Below are 24102 nucleotides of genomic sequence, written 5' to 3'. Positions count from 1 at the left end.
ACTGTCTCAAATGCTCTTGTGCATGGCTAAATAGTTTTGAATGACAATAATATCACATTTTACATAAATACTGAGACTTGGCAGGAAGAAGGATGGAGAAAACAATCTCTTGAATCTTGTGATCTTCTTACATATTAGTGCTTCCCTTTCCACTAGAACATTAGTTGTTTTGGTTCAAAGCATAATACTCTGGAGATTTTAGAGAGTTCATCTTCACAACAGAGTAGAGTTGATGATAAGGTCTCAAAAAGCTCAATGTCTTAAAAATCTTCCTATTTTTAGCAAACTTATCTTTACAGCTTCTGAGATCAAATCACTGGTGAAGCCTGTCCTTGAAAACTAAACAGAGACCTGAAATTGCTTATTTAATCAAGTCACGTGAAAAACAGAGCAAAAAACCCTGCTTGCATACATATCAAGCTTTTCTGCTTAATCTATTTTATAATGTTTTGCAATTAACAGGCCAATGTTCATCAGCTGATAAATAATTAACAGCTGTTGTTGTTTCTAGGGCATGACGTAAAAGGCTCACATAGGACAAAAACTAGCTCGAGTTGTTTGCCAAAACTCTGACCAAACACACATTTATAGCTCACAAAAACAAATTTCTTTGAAAAAATTGCACTTTATGGTATCTCTAAGGGAGTCTTCTTTATGAGTCTTCCAAATGTATTAGAAGAGATATTAATGTGCTCTTTTCTTTGGTCGGGCATTAGCAGCTTCTCCTTGTTACTGGCTTTATTCAGACAACTCAAGGAGTAAAGCAGAAACACAGGTTTTTTAGGATTCACCTACAAGTTACTAGTATCTATGGTTTTCCTGTCATTTCAGATGGGATTATTTGATCTGTGTTGAAAATCCTCAGGTCTGGGAGAAGTGAGATCTCACTTTGGTGAGACGTAACCACTCCTGGCGGGTTTGAACAAACGTAGTGGTCTAGTTTTTACTCATCCAAAACAACCTAAACATTGACTTTCTGTTAATGCTGGCTATAAATGGGAGGCACAAAAAACAGATCAGTTGGGACAACTCTTCGAATGCGGTTTGCTGACTGTCTTGCAGGAGCTCACCACTTCTATTTGTTTACTTGCATCTGCTTTGAGTGAAGGTGGGGTCTGCATGAGCCATGAATTCCAATGAGAGAAGTATCTATGACTGAATTCTAACTGGAGCTGTGCTGAGGGTCTCCTTCCAAAGTTTTTCTGGTGTATTTAATTTTATACTACATATTCATCAAGCAATTACAAGCACTCCTGACTGAGAGAGTGGGATGACTCCTGTTTACAGCACACACAATCATCTATGATTAAACCAGTTCGTACCGTGCCTATGCAAAAGTTCAATCTCCAACCTAGATGAGCGTTCCTCCTACTGTAAAGACTTTTACTGCACTTGAGAAACACAATTCCTGACCATAGCCTTTATGCAATAGTCTCATGCAGTTTTCTAGATATCCTAGCTTCAGGCCAAGGAGAATCAGAAAGGAAAGAGCCAAAAACTTGAACATGTCTCCAAATCAAAAATCTGAAGCTATTTTAGACAGCTGAGGATAGATGGGATGTATTTGTGGCAATGCATATCACTGAAGAGGTTTTCTGAATCATTTTGTGCTATTTGGACTTTCCTAAGTATTGAAGGCTTCATGCCCAGGTATATTGGCTTGCTGTAATACAACCAAGTGACTAAGGTGTGAAAAGCTTAAGGCCAGGTCAGTATCTGCCAGCACAGGATGCAGTCTCCCAGCCAACTGGAGATGGCTGGAAGTGAGAATTGCTACTATGTGAGAGCTGAATGTGCTTGTGGGTTCTTCACCTATTTTTGAAATGTGGTCTCAATCACAACTGTGTTCCTTAGCCAGAAAATTTTCCAAATTCTCTCCTGTGCTTACTGACATCTGTCTCACTTGGGTTCAACTTCATCTACCTGTTGTGTGTGTCTCAGCTCATCTTGTCTCAGCACTGGGACTTCATCCTGGTATTGGCATGACTGTGCTAGTTGAAAAATAGAGATACATGTTTTCTGTGTCTTGCCAGCGTGGAGAACACTTACCCTTGCTTGCACATAAATACTGAAATAGCTGGAGGAGTGTCTTGGCTGATTTGATACCCCTTGGTAAAGATACAGGCTCAGACTTTGCTCTGGACTCATGTTGCCTCTTGCAGGTGAGATTGTCAATGCCCAGTGTAAGGGGTGATATATAAATGCAGTGAGACCTGGAAGGATCTTCTTTCTCTCTGTTGCCAGGAGAGGACCTCAAGCTTGTGGCAGCAAAGCTACTTCAGCTCTGGGTTTGGTGTGAGTTCAGTTTGTGCTGGGCTAGAGCACAGGTCACAGCAAAACAAGCATTCATCTTCCTGGTTAGGGCAGCCCAAAAATCCTGGTCAGACATCAGAAGTTTACAGGGGACATTAGTTTACTAACATAGATAGAGTTTTCCAGGGGTGGTTGTCTTCTAGATGGAAGAAAGAAACCTTTCCTGTAACACACCTTGACTGTTTGTTCAGCCCAGAGAAGAGAGGCTGAGTGGAGGCCTCATGGTGGCCCACAGTGCCTCATGGTGGCCCTACAACTCCTCTTGGCCCTACAGCTCCTCATGGCCCTACAGCTCCTCGTGGCAGCCTGCAGATCCTCACGGGGAGTGCAGGAGCAGTGCTGAGCTCTGCTCTCTGGTGACAGGGACAGGACCCATGGGAATGACAAGGAGCTGCGTCAGACTTCCCCAAAGCTGGATTGTGCATCACATTGCAAGAGCAGAGCTCTGTCTTCGAGGAAGGACATATTTTAAAAAGAAGGAAGCTCTCCACCCCAGCGGAGTGCGTCCCATCTCACTGGCAGTGGGTCCCACCGCTCTTCCCAAACGCTCCCAGCTCCCTGCTGCACGCACAGGCCCTCCAGCTCACCCAGCAAAGGAAACACTGTGCCTTTAACCACCCTCCCCACGACGGGTGCACACTTTTCTGCTTATTCTGAGCTGACAGGTTTAACATGTCGCCGGGTAAATCCGCCTGCGTGGTCACCGGAGAGAGGCACCTCTGGCAAAAGTTCAGAAGTCAGTGTTTTGGAAAGATTGGTTTGACCAGCTCTCAAGCGAGAGCAAATCCCAGACCAAGTGCAGTCAAATCTTCTACGACATTTAACCGCTGTGGTGCTGTAGTGTGCCGATATTCTTTTAACCTGAAGAGGACTTTTTGTCGTGTTTAAACCTTAAAATTCTATTTACTGTTTCTTTTCTGCTCTGTGGGCAGGGGGTACCTGGGCTGGAAACAGTTTGTTTTGACTCAGTTCCAACTAATTGATAAGCTTGCCTATGGTTCTAGCCCCAAACTACAGGATAGACCAGCAATTCTGGATGTTGCTTTGATACCCAGACTTCTGTAAAATATGGCATTGCAGTAAGAACAGATATATTCCCTTATTGCCTCTTCAGGGTGTTTTATTAAACCAAGACATTAAATTTACGGCATGTTGCTTTGAAAAATTGCCAGTTCACCAACTTTTTCTCATCCTTTGGTATTTACTTTCAAGAGAAACAATCTGTTTAAAAAAAAAAAAGAGCAAGCAAATAGTTAATAGTAAGTGGTGCCCAAATTACATATTTCTTAAACTCGTGGCCTACTTTACTAATCAGTTGTCATAAGATGTCAGATGGGGACCCATCACTGAAGAATTGCAGAATGCAGCCAGTGAAGCAACTAATTAGTTGGACAGTGGCATGAAGGTGTGTGTCCCAGAAGAGCTGAAATGATCAGAGCAGGTGAAGAAAGTTTGGTCAGAGCTGCATCTCTGTAGTATAAAGCCCAACCGTTGGCTGATGCTGAAGGTGAGGGCAGTGTGGGTCCTCCATGGGGACCTTGTGCTGCGTGGGACTGCAGCACCACTGTTTTCAGAAAGAAGCACAAGTCAGCTGCATGCTTGAAGGAACATGACCAGAGATGTGCAGGGGTTGGAATAGCTGAGCAGCTTCTGGGTTTCATCTGGGAGGGCTGTAGTTGGCTGTTTTGCTCATGAGTGGCTTTTTACTCAGCCTTGGCTCCCTGGCCACTGCAAGAACCAACAATGGCTGTTCCCTGCAGGACCAAATGTAGCTGAGCAGGTGGGTGATGCAGAGGGTCCAGCAGCTCCTGCTGCACCTGAGGACAAATGGAAGCAGTAAGGGACCCTCAGACCTCTGGGACAAACATGAGAGCCTCTGTTGGGAGCTAAAAGATATCAAAACTTATAAGCATCTATAGTTGGCCCATATACTCCTTTAACAGAGTTTAAATTGTATTTTAAGTATGCTGCATGACTTTCCTTATACCAACCCTACAGAGGGGCACCCAAGGGGTGTAGCAGTGAAACAAATCCTCCCAGGCAATCCCTCACCATGCAGGACCTAAGAGAGCCTCAGCCTGGGTTGCCAGCTTCCCTTCTCATCAGCAGTCACCTGTGTTCACAGCAGAGTTGAGGATCATCCTCAGCCTCCCCTCTTTGAGCAGGTGGAAAACTCCAAACCAGGTACTTGGCTTGAGATCCTTAGTGCAATGACTCTCATTAGAAAATCTCCTCTTCAGTGCTTTGATTTTCCAAATGTTGTTGCAGAAGGCAGGAGCAGTTTCACAAGATGGTGAGATGACATTGTGCTGAGTTCTGGGCCATCGTTTGCAGGACAGGTCCTAGCTGAGAAACTGGACACTTGACGGAGGACGAAGTTCATCCCACGATGTGGCTGCATGGCACAGGCTGGCGGGGGGGCCCTGCAGGACGCTTGGACAGGTAGCACACACCATGCAGCCTGGCAGGAATGCGCTCAGCAAACCCACGTAAATGCTGTCTGAAGGTGTAAAAGTAAAAGGGCAGTGGTCCTTTTGATCCTGCTGAATTCAGGCAAGATACTTGCTCAAGGGACAGATTCTTGGTTCCAAAAAAGCAGCTTCGACCTTTGAGCTGCCAAATTCCTTCCCCCATTACCTCCCATCTTTCTCTCCAGTATAGCACAGCCACTCTGAGTCATTGTTTATCTAATTTAATTAACATTTGCCAGTGCCTGCAACCTAAAACACTGTCTTAAAACATTTGCTTGAAAAGCCTCCTTGTCCCAGAGCTGTCATTTTTTAGCATGATGGATAATGGATAGAAATAATTATCCTGAACAAGGTTAGACAGCTTAAATGATTTGAGTTTCAAGGAATTAGTAAGCTTAGCTAAACATCTTATTTTTCAAGACACATTAATAATAAAAACACAGCGATGACCATAATATAAAATCTGCCTTCTGCTAAAACTTGCACTGTTTCTCGCAAGTAGCTGTGCCCACAGTGCCTTCATTGAGGGTGGTTTACGTCAGCACATCGTCAGATGCATCACAAATCCCTGTACTGAAAGGACTTCAGGTAACTCTGAGTTCTAGGCAAAATGCTTCCAGGGCTGTGAGCGCTGGTGTCCAGCTCAGCCTGTCCAAGTGGGATGGCAATGCATGCGTGGCTCTATGGAGCAGGTGAAGATTATATCCATCAGCCACAAGCATCTCCTCTTCCAGTATATCAGCAACCCAGGTGGGTTACAGAGATAACTGCCTGTCTGAGGATACGTTCCTACTGCGTAGGGTAGCTACAGCCCCTCCTGGGCTGTCTAAACCCACTGAGTCCATGGAAGCCAGTCCTAATGCCACATCCCTTGCAACAGCCCTAGAAAAAAAAACAGAAGAAATTAGAAAGCAGAGACTTTGTGCAAATGGAGTGAGTTTCTTCAGGTTTGCAAAGGTTTAACTGAGAGCAGAATTGGGCTTGCTGCCTCTGCATTGTTTCCCCAGCCCATAATTTTGGGGAAAATGTAAGTTTTGAATTAATCATTGACCTTTTGCTTTGAAGAAAAACAGAACTTCTGCATGAAATTGCCAAAAATGAGAGTAACAATTTGTAATTGCTTAATTTCGCTCCTAGAAACGCAGGTGCAGCCAGGCCTCCGAGGTGCTCTGCACGGCGCAGGAGTGGGCTCTTCTCCAGGGAGCGCTGATCCAAGACGATAAGGCAGACAAAGGGAGAAGAGGGAAAACGGGCACTTGGCAGAGGACTGACAAATGGCACACAGCGGGACACAGGAGGCACCCACTCCCTGCCCTGTGCATTGCATCGTGACACCTTGCAAGTAACAAACCTCCTCCGTACAGCGGGATGTGGTGGTGCTCCATGGAGCAGAGGGCCATATCCTGATGCCCATGGATGCAGTGAGTGGTGCTGGTGGAAGAGCAGGGCCAGTGGTACTCTGCCCGTGAGCACAGCTGGGAGTAGAGCAGTCTGAGGGCATGATTGCACCAATATGGTGAAGATTTCCACTTCATTCCTTTTTCATTCGCCAAGTTTTGCATTTTGGTTGCCTTTAGGCAAATTCACTCAAAATCTCCATCGAAAATAGCATCCCATTTCACCGCTGGAAGTGGATGAAAATTTCCTCTGTGAGGATGGAGGATTTGCAGGCTCACTTAGTAAAATGCGAAAGTTTCACTTCGGTCCCCACTTTTTATGTTTCTAAATTTGTTTTTTAAAGATCTCTGCATCGGTGTTGAACGATTTAAAATTCCTCTGGCAAAGTACAGTTTTATTGCTCCGGAGCTAGCATAAAGCTGAATGGGTGGCTGTATTTCATGCGAGGAGCTGTGGGAGAGTGCAGCTTGCAAATGGCAATAGAGCCCAGAAATTGAACTCTAGCCTTTCTATTCAGCACTCTTTTTATTATTAAGTCACAGAATAAGTAAAATGTTACGGGGACACTTTAAATCTGCACTTGTTTGTACAGCATCCAATGAATATGTGATGGGGAAAGAAAATGAAATATGTGGGGATGCTGGAAGTAAGGGGAAAGATTGGGCGTTGAAGGATCAGGTATGGGAAATTACGGTATAGAGCAAAATCCATATTTCTAGCCTGAAATAGAACAGGGTTTTGGCATGCTCTCGTGGCTGTGGGGAACCTTTGGGGCAGGTGCCCTCTGTCTGGTGGCTCAGGGAATGGGAGGAGGCAGTGATGGCTAGAAGCTGCCTCCGATGCAGTGAAAACAATGTCATTTTAATTCTGAAGATCCCTTTGTGTTCTGATATTTATTTTATGTTTTTTTTCCGACTTGAAGTAAAGTGGTCTAGGATTGAATTGCACAGAACTTCGTATTGTGCCCATGAAAATGTTGGGACAGGTGGCAAAGACAGGTGAGAGTGTGGAGCTATCATTTGTACAGGTGTTGAGGTAGGACCTGAAACACGCTGGGGTGAAAGATGCCTGCAGGCTACCGTTAACACCTCCTAATGATAAGAAGACCAAATGTCTGGCTGATGCGTCTAAATTAGACTAATGAGGCTTTGTTTTGAAAGGCCAGGAAGTTTCAGCTAGCTAAGGTTCACTTGCAGGACTGCAGCTTAGTGCAGGTGGCTTCTGGTACAACAATAATCTTACTGTGTTTCATTATGGCTCTTTGAGCTGTCGTTTTAAAAAGCCATATATATCCTGAACACAGCTCTGAGGTCGGATCTGTGCATCCTGTGCTCCTGCACACAAGTTGGGCTGTGGGAAGGCTCCTGTCCATGAGGAGCAGATCCCTGAGGAGCTCACTTTTCCAGCTCCTATACCCACCTGCTGCTTTGTCCTGGCCTCATGACCGTTCTTTGATTGCCCAGGTGGGGGGAGGTGTGCATCCCTGTGCCAAACATGCTGAGAAGGAGTGGAAAGGTCTGACCCCACTGCTGTACTTTTGAGCCTTGTTTTCAATTCATTCCAGATTTCACAAATTCATTATAACTATTTTTTGCCCTTCTAGCTTGAGAAAATAACACCAAGTTAGATATGATTGCCTGACAGCATTTTTACATGCAATAGCTGAAATAATGCGAACACTGAAGAGCTATTGCCTGTGCTTTTCCATGCCCCAAATGAGGAGCAAATGACCCATGAGCTGCCAATTTCTGGTGTTGTAAAAACCCAGTTTTTGTTTTTTGTAGGTCAGAGATGGATGGGTCTGAAATGTTACATAGATGGAAGAAATAACCAGTGCAGAGAGCCCCAAGAGAAGGAGGTGTTCCCCACAGAGGCAGCTGTTTGTCTGCCATTACAGTGAGCTGGGTGAAGAGGGATTTGGATGGGGCACCCAACCTGCCAACAGCCATCTGGGCAGTGGCTTAAGATACGGCGATGAAAAGATGACAAGGAGAGGCACTAAGGCTGGAGTCTACAATGTAAAGGGAAACATGCCATGGATGAAATCCTGCTGCTTAAGAAGCATGAGCAGACACTCAGTTATCATCAGGGGACTTGAGCTTTTGTGGCATCCAAGATCGTTGCAGCTGTGCATTCAGATGGTGGCTGGAGAGGGGCAATAAGGAAACCACATCCAAGGGGCAGAAGAAGCCCCAGGGACACCAGAGGTGCTCATCCTCGACCTGCCGTGGAGAGCAAGAGCGAGCCAGCTCTACCCCTTGGCCAAAATCCGAAATAAGGAGAAATAAATCACAGTGCTCTGTGGGTATCTGCTCCTTGGGTTTTCCTTTCAGTTGCATGGTTGGGTTTTGATGCAATTAGTTTCTCGTGCTTGTGGACATGTAATGTTAGGCAGAGCTTTCATTATTTGGGAGCCGCAAACGAGAGATGAATGACACAGTTAGGTGCCAATGTTAGCATTGGCCCTGGATAACAATCATGTCGGTAACCTGCATTAATTGCTCATGGCAAAAACAATGGGTTGGTTTTCCTTAGTTATTGTAATTACAGAGTCCAGTGGAAGCAGTAGTAAAGTATAATTTATGTATGAGTAAGTATCATTATGTTGTTACTTGTTTTATAGTTACCAGGCTATTGTTGGATATATATATATGCAATTTATAAGTCTCCATTGTGTGCTAGGAGGCTGGGAGAAGCCTGGCTTTGGAGTATGAGTAGCTGCATCTTCCCCTGGTGATGGTGGTTTAGGAGGTGTGTCAGCCTCTGTTCATCCTACTTGGTTGGAGGGTGTGATGCTTTGTATCCTGTCATTGATGCTCTGGATAGTTCTTGGCATGCATCTTCCCATCCATTGGCCTCTGCTTCTTCCTACTCCATGTCAGGGTGGCTGGAGCATTTCTGGTTGTCCCATGAAGTTTTAAGCCAAACACCATGGCAGAAAGTGCTCATAAAGCTGGTGAGGATGGATGTGAGCACTGAAAGTTGCTGCAAATACAACTGGCTTGTAAGTAATTGAAAGAAATGCCTCCTATTTATTTCCATGGAAACTACAACAGATACAAAGAGCACAATAGCACTGTTTGGTAGAGCAAATTCTCAGCTGCAAAACACTGTTTTTCAATATAGTCACCATCATTAGCTGTGTTTTTTTGCCAGAGATGAACAAAAGCGTGCATGCCGTGTTCATAAAAATCTGCATGGAACATGGCTTGCTGTGGAGAGCAGATTGTGTTGGTGGTTTTTTTGGTTTTTTGTTTTGTTTTGCTTTGTTTTTTAATTGAAAGAAAAGGAAACTGCTGTGCAAACTTATATTTTCCAAGGGAAAATTTCAGGTTGGCTACTGGAAAATTTGATGGGGGCAATCAAAACACAGCTGTTCTGGGTTGCTTAAGGGTCACACCAATGTGCTGAACTCCATTTGCTCACATCGATCAAGCCTCAGGTGGAAGCCCTGATCTGAGAATATATCATGATGTCCCGCTATATGTCTCATCAATCACATGACAGTTGTGACTTGATTTTTCTTGTGCAAAAAAAGAGCAGTATTTCAGCATTTAGCTGAAAACAAGTGCCAGTTAGCGTTCATTATATCTATCAAATAGCAAATCAGTGAATAAGAATGAAAGAGTGAAAAGTGTTCTTTAGTAATTTGGGTGGGATGGCTGGGATCATGATCTGCCCTTACTCAAAGAGTAGTTATTTCTCCAGACATCTCCTTTTTCTGCAGCTGGATCCAGGTCTCGACTGTGAGCTGGGCACAGCCTTTGCACTTCAGAAGGCAGTTCCCATAGACTCACAGCAAGGCTGCTTTGAGGCTACCATAGTTTTGGCTCTCAAAGCCTTGGTTCCTTGGTTTGTGGCTGCCTAATGGGGAGTTGGACTGGATGACCTTTAAAGGTCCCTTCCAACTCAAACGATTCTATGATTCTAATGTGACTTTTCTCCTGTGCAAATCTGGAGTATCACTGGTCCCCAAAGAACTGTTCCACTGCTTTATCAGGGTGGGTGGAATAGGACACTTGCCGCTGTGCCTGCTGTGTTTTTAGTGATTTTCAAGGGCCAGTTGACTTCTCCTAAATTTAAAATGCATTTCTATGGAAACTGTGAGGCTAGAAGAAGGATTTGAAAAAGTTTAGTACAATATTTAAGAGCAGCCAAGAGGATGGCAATAGACTGACATACAATGGTGTGTGCGATGCTTAAGTAACTTAAACAGTGGAGATACAGGTGGAGGTGAAGAGTGGCCAGGCATTGGCCCTGTGAAGTGGTGGGGTCACTGTCCCTGGAGGTGTTCACAAACTGTGGGGATGTGGCACTGAGGGACGTGGTCAGTGGGCATGGTGGAGGTGGGTTGGTGGTGACCCGGTCACGTTACGGGTCTTTTCCAACTGTAATGGTTCTGAGATTCTATGAAGCAGGTGAAATGGACAATACAGCTGGCCAGCCTGCATGCCCCCTGCCTCCCTCGCATGGTGTCAGCTGCCTGTTCTGCACCACCTGTGACCATGGGCAGGTGCTGGTGCTGGAAAGCAGTTTGAGCAAACTGGAACCAGGGAATCAAAATGGGATGAGACGGCCTCAGCTGAGTACGTTTGCCTTCCACACAGAATCTGTATTCACTCTGAGCTGTTGTAGTGAGTGCTTTGTTTTCCCTTCTGTGCAAGTCAGATTGTCTGGGGAAATATTCCAGAGGCTAAAAAGCATTTCTGTTCATTAGTAATTACAGCAAATCTCTCCAGTTCCTTTCAATATCCAGCACTGCCCACTGCAGAGAGCGCTCAGTGCTTCTTCCAGCAGGTCCCTCAGAGCAGAGGGGTTTTTTGCATAACGGAACCTCTCCCTGGAGGGAAATACCAGCACACAGAGGAGCAAAGCCTGCGCAGCTCCCTTGGTGCAAAGTGCAGCGTTGCCCTTGTCTGGGCGCAGAGGTCGGCAGTGGTGCAGCAGTGCCTGCATGGAGGCTATTTCCGACTCCCATAAAAATCTTTATGTCTCTGTGATCAGGATTCAGTAATGCAAATTTGCTGTGTCAAAAGAAGATGCCTCTGTAAATGAATTAGTATGAGAAGAACTTCTTATTTAAGAAGTGCTGACTCTGCACTCTCCCCTGTGCCCTCGCTTTTAAAATTGAAGTCTGGGTTTGCTGCTTGCTATGATCTATATTTAGATACTTGTAAATGAAGTTTTGCAGTCACATGGCTGCATTCTTTTACGGTTTCACGAAGCTGCTTTTTCCACATTACAGAGATTTATACTTTTGCGTTTACATATTGCAGGTGTTTCCATAAAAGCGCGGGACAGGCACATTAAGGAAGATGGCCTGAAAGAAAACCATGCAAATTATACCGAGCACACCTAAAAACATTGTGCTGGGGCAAAAGAGTGAGGTCACTGCAGAAACGAGGGAACTGCAGACAGGTAGGATTAATGGATGTAGAGCTTTTGGGAGCACCTCCTCCAAGCAAGGGGACAGCATCCCTTCTGGATGCTATCTGTCCTATGCTATCTGTCTTGTTTGGTGCTCCCACCAAGCTGCAAGCCCCCAGCAGAATATTTCAGACTGCTGCAGTGCTGATCTCATGCTATGTAAATGATTGTCTGATGAATTATGTGCTGTACACACTACACACAAATCCTGTCCCAACCAGCCCTGGAAGAGGAGATCACATTCTTGCTGGTGTGTCCTCTGCTCCAGGAAACTTGCCAGGAGGTCACGCCATAATTCATGCTCTGCTGATGCTTTGTAAAAGTTGCAGCCTGCGCTGCGGCTGCTGCGTTGCTGACCCCAGCATCCATGTCCCCCTCTGATCCCAGTGGCTGACTGCATCCCCCTGCACAGCCATGGGGAGCCCACAGTGTACACTGGGTGGGCTCTCTGCATTCAGGTTTCCCTGAGCCAACTCAGCCCCCACTTTGCCCTCCAGCCTGGAGTGGCCTGAAGCTCAATACTGAAAGCAAGGTGATAATTCATAGGGTTTCTCTTTAACTAAAGAACCCATCCAACCAATCTGAAGAACCTGTTTCCAATAAGCAGTAACGACCTAAAGCTTATCAGCACTTAAATTAAGCTCATTCAGGACTTGCCATAAAGCTGTGCTGTTACATCTTCCTGGAGACAAGGCCTGAGAAACAGGAGGTTTCCTAGGGGGAAGAGGTAAGCCAATGGTACAGGGAGATAGAGGTATTTCAAAACAAATTAAAATAGGCCAAGATGGGGTGGCAGAGCCTTGGGGCAGAATGGTGAAAAAGAGTTTGGTAGTGAAGGTTTTCTTCCAGCTCCATACAGGAGGATCCTTAAACAAATCCTGCCCCAGCAAAGGCAAGGTGCAGAGCGGGGCAGGAGGGCAGGTGGGGGTACAATCTGCTTACCTGGCAATGCTGCTCTGGTTTTTGGAGGTTTCTTTAGGGAACTGAAATCTCCCATCTGCGTGACCCAAGTGTGGGTCAAGAGTGACACCCTGTGGACAAGTTCCTCTTTTCCTCATCTCCTCCAGGATTTCTCTCCTGCTGCTGTACTTTATTTATTCACCTCTACTACAGCTTTCTTGCTTCCCCTTCCCCCCTACCTCCAGTTGCGCACCTTTGTTTGCCCCCTGCTCATGCAGGGGTTGTTTCTGCTGCAAGCTCAGCAGCCCTAGCCAGTGCAGTGTGAGCAATGTTTCTCATCCCTAAAAAGCAAAGAAATGAGGGAAGTAGCCCCTAGTCCCCGCCTTGATCCTTTTCATTTTCTATTTTTCTTTCCTTTTTTTTTTTTTTTTTTTTGTTATTCTGTGCTTGGTTTCATCTGTACACCTCTGAGCCCAGCTGGCCCTCCTGGCCCCCATCGGTGCCTCTGCTTTCTTGCAGTGTTTTGGCTAACCCTGGCTTCTCTGCCGTGCAGCTCATCAGTTGGAGCACAGTGTGCTCCTGGGGCTCGTAAATCGAGCTGCTGCTCTCAACATTTGGCAAGCATGAGCCCAGACTGTCTGTTGCACTGGGAGAGAATCTGCGTGGGCTTCCCTGCACTCACCCCATGCCCTGGGTGAGGATTCCTGTCAGAACACAAGAACTTGTCAAAAAAAAAAAAAGAGTATTACAGAAACTGCTCCTCTTCTGGTCCCCATAAGGGACACTTCCCTATCTCAGGCCTGCTGTGGTTGGGCCACACTGTCCCAATGCTCCTGGCATTGTCCCTAGGGAACAAGGCCTTGTATCCCAGAACAGGCTGATGGACACCAGCTGACAACCTGGCCATGCTGCCTCTGAGGAGGAAAAAAAAAAAAAAAGCCCCACAAACCAAAGGCACCATTCTATTTTAAGCTGCAAATAATTCAGTTTTATATTGGTGAGAAATTCCTCATCGCTCATTTAATTACATGGGTCTAAAAGAAACCATAATGTTTTGGCATGCCTGCGTGCTGGGAGTGGGAAAGAGGGGGGAGTCAGGGCCCTTCCAAAAGTTTTTGTCCTTTCTTACCCGTGGTGGTTTCACCCTGCCAAATCTGCACAGACCTATATATATCCAAAAGCTAAGACTGGATGGAGATTCCTTAATACCCACAAAAGAAGTGACTATAAAGGCAGTATTTTTTTTTTTCAATGACATTTATATGTTGTCATTAACTCTGCTTTAGCTGGTGTAGTTTAAAGCTTTCAGAAAACGTAGCTTCAGCTGCACCAAATACCACATGTTTTCTGCTGACCGGAGATTCAGGGTTTGCCTGGACAGCCCATGTAGTTTCTCTGCCTTTTCCATAGTATTCAAAAACTCAGAGAGGAAGAAACCTCATAGAGCAAAAAAATCATTATTGCTGTTCTTTTTGCCATTTTCAGCAACCGAGGCCTTAGAACAGAATCATAGGATCCTTAGAGTTGGAAGGGACCTCTGAAGGCTGTCTAGTCCAACTCCGCTGCAAAAGCATGCACCATTAGCAGATTAAGAGCTATATAGATCAAGTCTCTTAGCCCAGCCACTGGGATTTTGTAGAACAACGTTAGATCAAAATTAACTGAGCTTTGGGGATGAGTTGTTTTTCTGACCTTTTTCATGTCCCACCGTGTGTTGTGTCCCATCGTTTGAGATGAGGAAGCTGCACCCTTGCAGGCGCTGGAAGCAGTCAGAAGGCAGGCACACGTTAAAAGAAATGTAGAAAAGCTTTAAAACAGGCCTGCACTGTCCCTGGCATGCGCTCACTGGGCAAGAGTTGTCAGGTGGTTGGGCTGAATTCAAATAAGCAAACAGTAATATGAAGGTTGTGGCAATGGAAACTGGAGGTGAGAGACCTCAATGTGAGCATGAGAAAGCTGTGCATCATCTCCAAGAGTGGCAAATCTGAAAAATTGTGCCGTGGTGGGAAGCATTTCAAACGGTTCCTGACTCAGTGAAGACGAGGCTGCTCTGCTTGCAGAAAGGTGCCTTCGTGTCTCCATTTTGTTTTACGTGTTGGGAGGATGCAGCTGTGTGCTATGGAGCAGGTGACATATTTCACCCCAGAGATGGCTGCAATTTGCAGGAAATCTATTGCTTGTAATCTTCATAATTGCATCGGATGTTCTTGCTAAAGATGTGCAGCCCTGGGTCAGCCTCACTACGGGAGCCTCAGGGGGAGCTTCGCAGTCATGCAGGAGCTCAGATATGACAGCTATTGGCAGAGCTAGAAAGAGAGTCAGACCGTAATGGTCCATTTTGGAATTTAAATTTGGTGGATTTGAGGTAAATAACGTAACCCTATTGCTTGTTTTTCAAAGGATGGTTTGCTCCTTTGGAAAGTATAGTATGCTTTTGGAAAGCGTACAGGCATCTTTCAAGATGAAGGGCTCTGTGCAACAATCAAGTTTTTTACCTTTTAATTAACAGAGCTTCATAAAGAATTTCAATTCAGAATTACTAAACAAAGAAACTATACAAGCCCCAGATGATATCTAAACAGTTTCCAAAAGACATTAAAAAAGAGAAAAATACCAGGCCACATGTTTTTTCTTATGTCTCTTGAGTCCATTTATTCCAGACATCTGACATGCAATTCAAATTTCCAATAGTTTTAGGTAACCATGTCCAATTTAGAAACCGCAGCCTTCAGCTAAGCCTACCTACCTACAAATCAGTCCAGAAAACCAGAGCACTTGCTGATACTATGCATTTTCAGATTTGCATAGCTTTGTTATGTGTGTGCCATATATACTTGAGTTTTCTGGCTCCGTGCAATCCATTTAGATATATTTCATAGACCTGTAGTCAGTGGTCACAGTCAGATAAATTATAGTTCCTAATGGAGCGCTTGTTTGTGCTTTCAAAGAGTAAAACCGCTGTAAAATTGATCTCCTCTTTTGAGATGCCTTTGACAGGGGTTGTCGTATGGCAGTTCAGATGAGACGGGAGCGAAGGGCTCCCTGTGGATGGAGGACTAATGAACTTTATTTCTGGCTTGGAGACTAGGGCTGAATTCTTAACTGAAGAATGTGCCTGAGTTTTCTGATCTCAAGGGTGGAGAATAAACAGGGTCTTCATGACAGACAAAGGCAAACATGAGAGGAAATCCTAAGATTGGGTATGGGTAAATAATGCTGTGCCATGTGCCCTTCTCTAATTCCTGCAGCAAACAGCTGGATGTTGATTTTGGGGCATCTGAGATGAGGCAGGTAAAGCAAGGGGCACCACAGCTGCATTAGGCACTGGTTTTCGCTTCACTGTTCTCACCTTGCTCCATAAAGCCCAGGTCATCTAGCTCCAGCAACCTGATCGATGTCACCTGGAGAGGTTCCTGCAGAGGTTGTCAGCAAACATCCACTCTTCAGGGCCCGAAGGAAATACTGCATGGCCAGGTGTTACTTCCAAGAGAGCTTGGCTGAACAAAAATTATGGAGCAGTTTCTCTGCTGCTAAACCCCAAGCTCAGCAGAGACTTTGTCAGCCTTGAGCAGTGAATCCTGTTCGGCTGGTAAGTGGCCATCGCTTCATCCTGTAATCTTTCATTCATCTCATCTATTTTTATCTTTCTAGTTCTCTTTCCAGTGGGAGCGCTCATACGCAGTCACGAACTCTGCTACTGGGGAAAAATAGGATTTGAAACAAATTTATCGCTGTTAATTTCTTTCAAATTGTTTCATGAGTCAGAGGATGCAGCTTTCGGTGGTGGAACATCTGTTCATCTGCAGCATAAAGGCAGCCTCTGACACAGTGACTGGGAAGAGGCCAAGAGTGGAGTCGGGCTCTGGTAGGGATCGGGGACTGGGAGGGCAAAGGGGAGAGCTGGAAAAGTCACCTGAAGCATTCTGATATCCCTGATGGTTTTTTTTTTTTTCTGGGCATTCCCCCCCAATCTCCTGCTTGTGGAGGTGACGTGGGCAGGGGCAATAACTTTTCTTAAAAACAAAATGAACAAAGCAGAAAATAGAGGAAATGAAGGCTTTCCCACGTCATGTCTGTTTTCATGGCGGCCTTGGACCATCCAGCTAGCCAAATGCAGGTGGGAAGAAGGGTGATTTTGATGTCCTTGGAAACCAGCAGTGCCAGTTGCCACAGACTCATTGACTGGAGGAGAGGTGAGATTTCCATCAGCAGGCCCTTAAAGGCATGGTCTGCAGAATTAAAGGCATTCTGGGCAGGCAACAAGTAGCCAGATTATGGCTGGAGAGCGGGAACGCAGCAACGGACTTTCATCCTCTTTCTCTATATGTGCAAGGGCTGAGAAGTAGAGAGGGAAATGCTGAGTCTGCTAAAAACTGTTCAGATGCTTGTGGGTGCTTGGAGAAGCTGGCTTACAATTATGAGGCCATTCTCTCTTCTGGCAAATTAACAACTTAGAAAAATTACAACAGGGGAGAAAAAGAAAACGAAAAAAAGACATGAAAATTCTGCTAACGAAACAGAACAATGAAAATCAAAGCTAAAGATGGAAGAAACTGAGTGGGCCCCATCCAATTCATTCCCTGCTAGGCTGGATTTCTGCCTATAGTAATTTATGCCATAGCCTTAGAAGTGAAAACAGATTTCATTTACTACTGAACACTACTACTCTGTGCAGACAGAGTTCATGGCCTCGCAGCATTTCTGAGGAGGTACTGTGGGATTATTACTCCCACTTTGCAGATGGGCGAGGTAATGCCACTCGAATTCTTTAATTTAGGCTTTAGTGATGGGAAATCTGAATTAGGACTGGGGTGCCTGAGGGCTGTCCCCATGTCTCCTGCTGTCATGTTGCCTGGCCAACTTGGGAAGTATGAAGATTGCAGAGGTACAGTTATAATTGGTGTTTGTGTGCACAAGGCTCTGCTTGAAGGTCGCTCCTTCTGCAGGGGTTTGTCACTCAGTGGTCTGATGGCAGAATCAGATGGAAGGTACTGCTCTGGTAGATACAAATAAACTTTCAGCTCTCACTACATCTTAAGACAGAAGAATAATCAGAAACTTCTGGCTTGCTTTTCCTTTCCATTAGTCTCGTGAGCATCAAGTAGAGCCCAAAGAATGGTTTCTTCTACCCACTAGGACTGGGATGGTGGTGGGCCTCTGCTTGCTCACAGCACCACCTCTGCCACAGTCACAAACTTTCCCCAGAGAGCTGAGTCTTGAGAAACACACACATTCTGTTGCACAAATGGCAAAAAGCAGGTAAAATTAGCATTTGGAGAAAAGTTCTTGTGGAAAAAAACTATATGTTCACTGAGAGCCAAATGAGGGGGAAAAAAAAAAGCTCTCAAACCCAAGCTTGCAGAGTCTGCTGTAATTTATGATATACCATATGAATCTAACTATAGAACTTCATTTAAAAATTTTATAAAGACTGTAAATCTGCAGTGAAATGTTCTAGGGACAATCTGCTGGCAGTAACGTGCACTCTACAGACTGACCTGTGGGAGAAACTGTTTGTCAAGGGCTTGATCCAAAGCCCACTGAAGACAATGGAAGTACTCTCATTGACGTCAGTGGCCTTTAGATCAAAAAGCCCCAAAAGCCCAACATGGAAAAATGAGTAGTAAGGAGAAGCAAACCACTGTAATCAATAGACACTGCTGTATGAGGGTCTTTAACAATAGCTTAATGGGCTACAATGAGCTTCTTTGGACACTTTTATTTTGCATTGTATGTAGCTTATAATCTTTATCCTGAAAACTTCTAATGGAATTTATCTCACTGGAGAATTTAGGAGAACATCTGCTGCAAATGATGGGTAAAGACATAAGCTGTTGTGGGTGGGGTGAGCCTCAGGAGGTTTGCAGTTTGGGTTTGGCTTCTGCTTCGGATTCTTATCTGAACTATACAGATCTCCTGTGGCTGCAAAAATTGGACTGGAAATCACAAGAGTACGAGACTTCTTGTGAGATTTCCAGCACTTTTCTTATGGTTTTGACTGAACACCAGATGTGGAAAAAATATTTAACAAAACTGGATACAGTTTTTTTCGTGTCTGGATCTAAAAAGAGACAGAGGTTCAGGAATCTAATTTTACCCTTTCCAGTTTCACTCATTGGTTAGATTCAGTTGTAGGTTTTTTGTTTTTTTAAAAAAAGCAATTTAGACCCAAAATGTAGCTATTGCAACCAGTCCCTGAAGAATCGTTCAAGTAGATGAAACTCTAAACATTACATTGATCATGAACGGAATTAAAACCTCATGTCTTTGGCAAGTGGAGTGCAAAGAATGATCAGGGTGAACGGTGACCATTAGGAAACATCCGCTAATATTCTTTCCCTTTCTCAATGAGCAAAGGCAAGTTCTTCTAAACCGTAGGCTTTATGTGTTTTTGTGGACAGCTCACTAGCAATGTGGTTTACTCAGATTGTGCCACCTATTACATTTGCTTTTAAACTGATGGTTTCATCAGAGGTGATTTTTTTTTTAAGCCAAATAGCGAAGATGAGATCGGGGATCTCTGAAGTCACAGGAAGATTTCAGGCCATGCATAGGCATTTTTGGGTGATGGAAAGTGGCCTGAAGGGAAGTGGATGTCATATCTCAAAGGACTCTCACTGTGTTTGAATCATAGATGTTGGAAACAAAAGCTGAAGCTGAGCAGCAAAAACCAAACAGATCAAAGCAGGACACAAATTGTTTATAAGTGGCAAGGCTGGTGATGACCCAATACGTTAGAGTGCTTTATCAATCATGACTGTATATGAAATCTTAGGTTTAAGTGGAGACGCAGGAGCAAACTGGTCCCTTTGGGGTACATAAAGGCCATGCTGAATGAAAACTAAGTTGTCATTTCTTTTAAGCTCCTAGGTGGTTGTGTATTCTCACATGTAAATCGAACATGACTGATGAAAAGGCCAGATATTATCCCATCCAAAAGCTACGGAGCAGTGAAACATAATTCCAGCGCCTGAAGAGATTGCCTTGCACTCACCATGTCTTGCCATTTTGCTGAAATTTTGGCAACGTTGGGGTGTTTTCTTCGAAGATCTAAAGCCAAGCTTCCTGCAAGCCTCCCCCATCTTTTAGCAGCGTATAAAATAATTATTGTAAGAAACAGCTTCGAAGTGTGGACACCAACGCTGGGAAAGGATGGGGAAGAATCCCTCCTCCCTCTCTTCTGCCCCCCCAGTGGTGGTGTTTGTTTTTAATCCTGTTAGTTTGGAAGGAGGGAGGATCTCTGGTGAGCTTTGAGAGATGTCATAACTGTCTTTCCAGGCCCCTGGAAGGAGCAGTTTGTGGAGCGGAATGTGCCAAGGCCCTGTCAGTGCCTCTGCTCCCACTAGAGATGGGGCCTGGTCTCAGTGGGGCTGGGGCAGGCCTGGAGCTCAGGGAGACAGCTTCCTCAGGAGCTGCTTCTTCCTAGAGGCCTAGGAAATGTCCAGCGGGATCAACTCTCCAAGGAAAGCACTGGTTTTAGCAATGTAACTTGAGGGAGGCTGGGGATAGGGGTGAGGAGGGAGGCGAGGGCTCTCCCACTGCTCTTGGCGTGCTCCTCTCGCCGGGCTGCACCTCCAGCCCATGTGGAAGCAGTTACGTCCAAATAACACATCCCGCGGGACTATTTCTAGTTATTTCACAGAAGCCTTATGAAAAAATAGAGACTTTATTAACCTGAGATTCAGGGACTTGAAGTCATGATAGAGGCTGTAAACTCTCAGCCTACGGTTGGGTTTTACAAGGATGATTTGGGGGCTGGAGGAGGAAATCTTGTGGAGAGAGACTTAAGGAGCTCCACTCCACTCAGTTATGCGTAGCAAAAAGCAGATCACGCAGCGACCTGGCTGCACAGTAAATGCCTCTGCAGGAAAAAATACCGCATACAAAGGGCCTTTATAGCCTAATGGAGGAAAACAGAACGAGATGCAGTGAGTGGAAATTTAGGACAAGCAAAATGCAGAGACTGGAGAGAGAAAGGGGGGTGAGCGCTGGGACAGAGTGTTGAAGGGGGCAGGGGATTTGTCATCCTTGTACTGAAGAACTGGAGGCCAGCCCAAATGACTTTGGTGAAACAAACACTGGTTGGCTCAATTAGTGAGTGAATGTGTGAAATTATTTTCTTGTGGGTTTATACTGAGCATTAGACGAGATGATCTGAATTGTCCCTTTCACCCTTAAAGAGGGGGAAACGATGCCACAAAAGGAGCTAGATACCCAAGTCCTACCAAAGTGCAATTTCTAGAGTCTCCAGACCCCTTTGGAAATGCCATAAGTGAAGGAAGTAGTTTATTGCAAGCTCTGGGCTCGCGGGGGACAGACAGAATGATGCATGCCACCACAAGCTGCTAGCACAAACCAGTTTTCTTTCTTCGCTCCCCCCAGCACGCTTTTCTTTTTTATATTTATTTTTTGGAAACTAAAAATATATCCTCAGAGGCATTAGTCACTCTGCCCACATATTAATAAATTGCATAATGATGCCACCAAGCATCCAAAAACCTTTCAAACTGTTATATATTATTTCTTCCAATAATATTCTAAAAGGCCAGTGAAGCTTAATGGAGCCACATGGTATTGTATTTAATCCAGAAATCTGGAACTGTCTAAAATCTCGTATATAAATTAAGATAATATACAATATGTTTTTTCATTTAATTTGGTTCTCCCCATTTGAGAAGGCTATAACTGAAACTCTGTAGGGCTGCGTCTTTTGCAAGAGATTTTCATCTCCCAGATCTCAGATTTGTAGATGCTGTTCTCACTTCTAATTGCTCAAGGCCGTTCTCCATAATAACTCAGTCAGTCCTCTGCCAGCAAAAGGAAAGTTTAATAGAACACAGTTTATCTGGGCAAAGTTTAAAAACTGTGCAAGTTACGAGAGGTTTCCTGGGATTTTTCCTTCTGGCCTCACCCGAAGGCTCCTTTTGCCTTGCTGCTGAGTCTCTCACTGCCTTACAGAGGCCATGGTAAGCTGTGCACAGCATTTAGCACTGCTCAGCAGGTGCCTCCTTCTCGACTCTCCACGGACTCAGCTGGGTATTTGGTATCTGCACGCAGGAATGCCTTGGAGATCAAGAGTTAAAATAGCTAGCACCTACTGAGTGAAGAACAGCGAAGAAATCCAAACCCAGATGCAGATGTTTTGCAGGTTGGAAAAACAGAAGGGCTTTAGATTTGGGTTTTGAGCATGAAGTTTACTTTCACAAATGTCATCTCTGAACAGATCCACCTCTGCTGTGCAGCGTCTGCAGGAGGTGGCAGAGGGGTTTCCTGTAGTCTGGCAGGTGATGGGAGATGCCACACGCTATGAATTGCAGAAGGGTCAAAAAATGCAATCTCTTCCTCCTCCTATCTTTTCATCCTGTGTTCCCTTAAAGCTTTAAGAAACTACAGCTTGGGTGGAATAAGTCTGTGCAACAGGAGCTGTGTGCATCGGGACCAGAATTCATGTCTCTTCTTTGTCAGCCTTTCTTATTAGTAAGCCCAAAGACCCTGAAAATGCACATCCATTCACCAGATTGAGAGCTGAAAAGGAAGGGAGGAAAGGATATACATTCTTGGGTACATTCTGCTCTGCGTTTTGACATCCTGCAGGAGAAGAAAGCCAGGTGTGGAAACAAACTGAATAAGATGATTTCTTGCGGGGTCAGTGGAGTAGAAGCAGAGGAGGTGCCGAAATCTGGGGCATACCTTTCATTTGAGAGAATGTGTATGAGAATTAAACACATTCTGGAAAATAACAGGACTATGCATTATGAGCGAACAGCTTTGAAACTTATGAGCCCAGGTTTTGTTGATCACTTGAATAAGATCTCTTTCAAGCTTAAATATTTCTGCTGGTAATTTCTGTGCTTTTTTTGGTTTTTTTTTTTTCAGCTGGCTTTGAGTTCTCCTTGACTTCATCGGGACTAGACCTGACCTTGGATAGCAATATTCTCAAGGCTGTGATCTGCTTTCACAAGCTTTTGGTAGGAGCAGTGTGCTCAGAGGCCCCATTCTCTTCCACATCCGCAGAGCTGATCTGGTTTTGGACTGCTGTGTGATAGATGCTTGTTATATTTACACTTTTCCTTGTTTTATTCCACTCCCTTCATGATGTATCACTCACCAGAAGTGCGATCTAAAGCTCTCTCATCTTTCCATGCGGCATGGACAAAATTGTGCTGCTTGAATGGGCTTGTGTGATCTCCAGTGCCTAATGCCTCTCCAAACTGGGCTGTACGCTGCTGCTGCTAAATCAAGCTACAATAATAACAAGCATCTCTAAGTGCTTTACTTAATACCAGATTCATTACCCTGAGAGTTTTCCCATAAAAATATCTGGGATGTATAATCAGATCTGTATTGGTCTTCTTACAAACCGCAGTGTGAAGGGCAGCTTGGCTCAGAGGAGGATGCACTGCATGCAAAGGAGGGAGATTATCCAGAAAGCTAAGAAATTTCATAAGCAATTTCATCTGTGAAGACAAGAGCAAGCACAAGTCCTCAAGGCAACCGCAGCTGCATCACTTGTGCCCAGAAGGCACCAAGCTGCTGTGCACGCCTTCCTCACCGCTCCTGTCTGCTTTGGGGCGCACTACGAAAGTCCAAGTTTGGACCTGGGGCACTGTTCCAGGTCCCATAAAACGTTATTGTAGGGGATGAGTGAAAATTTACTCATTTTGAGCAGAGGGGCAAGGTAATTTTCTCGCAGTCCAGTAATTCCCTCATTTTTATTGCTGGTGTTATAGACCAGCTTCTCCGAGGTGCTTGGATTTTGCCTATATTGCACCCTTCTTCACATCCGCTTCCAACAATAAAACCCGTGCGGTTTTGATCTCTTGCTTTCATGCTTGCTGCCACACTCTGGAAAATTTAAGAAGGGCGCAAGGAATGGGTTAGTCACACTTGTTAATATTTATCCCATTGCAGAGTGAGTAGGGCTGACCTCAGAGCTCGGGCTTTGGAGAACAGTTATGAGAACAATTCCACCGCGCCGAAACGAAATCTGCATGCAAAGCTCGTTTGGTGCCTGGAAAGAGCTAGAAGGAAATAAAGGTCTTAAATGATATATTTCCGCAGTTAATGTTTTGTCCTGTGTACAGAATCTCACTCGAATACTGGGGGTTTTGTTTTGTTCATGTGTTTTTCATAAGGATAAATAGCCATGCAGTTTAAACATTTTCATTAGACTGAGACAAGAGGGAGGAGGACGTGGGGCTATTTTTTTCTTTAATTGTTAATATCTTTTTTTTATTTAATGGTTATTTCTTATTCTTTAGAAATAAAACATCAGGTAAATCAAAGAGATGGGGAAAGTGATTCTCTTTAATTATTCTTGGAGCAATTTTGAGTAATGTAGGCTAAATTAAAAAAATATACAAGCAAGATATTTTGGCTGGGAAGTATGTGTAAAGTATGAACAGCAGGAAAAAAAAAAAAAGCCTTCCTTTCTAAATAGAAAATCTTTGAAAGTAACAGGGGGAAACTGATGGGAAGGGCTGAAGTCCATATATTCCCACCTCCTCCGCCTTGTGCTCTCTTAAAGGTGAGCTGCAAAATGCAAAAGAGAAATGTGTTAAATTCAGATGACTCGCTTGGGTGTCAGGAAGTG

General features: G+C 44.7%; 1 long non-coding RNA gene across 5 annotated transcripts in view; it reads left to right on the top strand.

Annotated features, from left to right (window-relative positions):
- The window catches only part of LOC110402840, a 51366-nt gene extending 27672 nt beyond the window's left edge, over nucleotides 1-23694 (top strand). For 4 of the 5 annotated variants that reach the window (XR_002441334.1, XR_002441336.1, XR_002441332.1 and 1 more), the window contains one exon: nucleotides 22386-23694. This is a non-coding gene — a long non-coding RNA (uncharacterized LOC110402840). Of the gene's footprint in view, nucleotides 1-5921; nucleotides 8737-22385 lie in introns of those variants that run through there. The other variant, XR_002441333.1, reaches the window with a different exon arrangement.

This window comes from Numida meleagris, chromosome 7 (assembly GCF_002078875.1).
Source record: "Numida meleagris isolate 19003 breed g44 Domestic line chromosome 7, NumMel1.0, whole genome shotgun sequence".
NCBI lineage: Eukaryota > Metazoa > Chordata > Aves > Galliformes > Numididae > Numida > Numida meleagris.
This window is presented reverse-complemented; position numbering and strand designations above follow the sequence as displayed.